General features: G+C 44.7%; 1 long non-coding RNA gene across 1 annotated transcript; it reads left to right on the top strand.

The window, feature by feature from the left end:
- Nucleotides 1–190: 190 nt before the first annotated feature.
- Nucleotides 191–1319, top strand: LOC119345574. The gene is made up of 3 exons (XR_005167085.1): nt 191–823; nt 1071–1160; nt 1238–1319. It is a non-coding gene; the product is annotated as an uncharacterized LOC119345574 (long non-coding RNA).
- The last annotated feature ends 1118 nt before the right edge of the window (nt 1320–2437 follow it).

Genomic DNA, 2437 nt, shown 5'->3' with positions numbered 1-2437 from the left:
AGCATCAAAAGGGTAAAGATACCAAATTCTCAGATAATACATGTATTCCAGGAATTTTATGAATAAAATCCTAGTACCCCTAAACAGAAAAAAGTTTGAAATAGGTTTGAAGGAAAGCGCGCGGAGAATAAAACATTCAAGTCGTCTACGCGCGCTGTCAAAAAAAATCGGAGCCAACCCAAACACACTGTCCCACACCTCGCGCCTCCCTCCCCCACCCCAAAAACCCTATCCACCCACAGCCGCCGCCACCTCTCCCTCTCTCCTCCGGCTCTAGATTTAGATCCGCCACCCACCGGCACCCTCACATCTCGCCGCCGGTATCCCCCAAGCCGTCGTCCTCCCACCCTCTCCGTCTCCGTCTCCCCCTCCCTCCCCTCCCCTCCTCAGAGAGGAGAGGGAGATCGACCAGCCATGGCGGCGGCCATGGCGGCATTCAGATCTAGGATGGCCGCAGGCACCTACCCCTCCTCGCAAAGTCTATAGGCTTTGCCGGTATGGGACAGGAGGATTGCTTCCTCACGTTGCTTCTGCTCGGCCGTGCGTGAGGAGATGCCATGGACACCGATGTCAAGCTCCGATGCTTTGATCCCCATCCAGATCCGCCTCCTTCTCTCTTCCCCTCTTTGATCTGCCCTTCTTCCATTTCCTTCCCTGAGGCATGCATTTTCTCTTGTTTTTCTTCCTCACACAGGGCACCTGCACCACGAATTCTATGCAAGGAGAGGAGTGAGGGTGCTGCAGGGAGAAAAAGGGAAGAACGGGATGCACCTGAGGAGCGAGGGGTTGACATCTTGGTTCCTGCTTGACCACGTTGCCTATGGTATGCCTCTGCTACTTTCCCTCTTTACAATTGCATGCCTCTGTTTGCTGCTAAAACAATAACCTAGGCCACCAATTGTTTGTTGTTTTGTTAAAATCTTTAGATCTGTATGCCTCTATTTTAGTAATTGCTATAGTAATTGGATCTGGTTGAGCTGAAAATGGCGTCGGGGACATCAATTGGTCATTTGGGTTCTCTGGTTGTACTACAATTGGGACTGAAATGGACACAATTTTTTTGCTTGTAGGATGGTGAGAAGGAGAAGGAAGGTGCTGCAAGTCCCAGGAGAAGGGGTCGGATGCTGCTGAAACCCTTGGTTGTGAGGGTCTCTGTATAGGTTTCAACTGAATACTCTACTTATTGTCTGAGAAATACCATGCATAACCGAGCAACTAATTCTGTTTTTTAAACTAGACCAAGCACCTACTGGTGAAATGGACGTGAACCTTCAGAAATCAAATGTCCTCCTATAGTAATATATTTCACATGTCTTCTAATTTTTGAGTCCGTGAAATACTCCCTTTGTTTTTATTTAGTCCGCATATTAGCTTTGATCAAAGTCAAGCTTTGTAAACTTTGACTAAGTTTATAAACAAAAATATTAACATATACAATAAAAAATCAATACTACTAGATTCATTATTGAATGTACTTTCACATCATATAGATTTGTTATGGTAAATGTTTATATATTTTTCTATAAACTTGGTCAAACTTTACAAAGTTTGACTTCAGTCAAACCTAATATGCAGACTAAATAAAAACGGAGGGAGTACCTGATGTACGTAGTGCATATGATATTCTGTAAACTGTATGTGCTGGATAGGTGGTTCTTATGCTGCAAGGTAATTGGGAGGCCCGCTCCTCCCCCGCATATGCCGCATAATTTAAGATGTTGCCTGCCAAGCCCACATATTATTAAGTGGGATGTACTCTAAACTTATAATCATTTAGTCTGATGTAATGCTAAAACAGTGATTTATTATACAACACGATGGTACTTTTGGATGGTAGTACGTTAATTTATTAGGATGCAGTACTGATACACTGATTCATTCGACTACTAGTGCTGGATGGATTTTCAGGTTGGATAGATCACTGTACTGCTGTGCAACTTCCCCTAGCTTCACATTGCAAGCCCAATGATTCTTGTGCCTGGGATGCCCACATAAAACAGGTTGTTATTTTTACTTGCCGCCATTCACCATCCGACTGTAGTTTTGCAACATGCAAATTGCATGTACGTCTGTTAGGTCAGCAGCATGCTAATTGCCTGAGCTTGAGTACCACAAATGTGAAGTTTTGACTTTCCTATTGTAATGGTTAGTGTGAAACTAGAAATTGCTTCAAAACCTACCTGAAAGTTTCTTGCTTTGACACGCAGTTGTTGGGTTTCGTAGTAATTTCAAAATTTTCCTACGCTCACGCAAGATCATGGTGATGCATAGCAACGAGAGGGGAGAGTATGATCTACGTACCCTTGTAGATCGACAACAGAAGCGTTTGGTTGATGTAGTCGTACGTCTCCACGGCCCGACCGATCAAGCACCGAAACTACGGCACCTCCGAGTTCTAGCACACGTTCAGCTCGATGACGATCCCCGGACTCCGATC

This window comes from Triticum dicoccoides, unplaced genomic scaffold, assembly GCF_002162155.2.
Source record: "Triticum dicoccoides isolate Atlit2015 ecotype Zavitan unplaced genomic scaffold, WEW_v2.0 scaffold252310, whole genome shotgun sequence".
In the NCBI taxonomy this organism is placed as follows: Eukaryota; Viridiplantae; Streptophyta; class Magnoliopsida; order Poales; family Poaceae; genus Triticum; species Triticum dicoccoides.
Note: the sequence above shows the minus strand (reverse complement) of the source record. Positions and strands in the feature narration are given on the sequence as shown.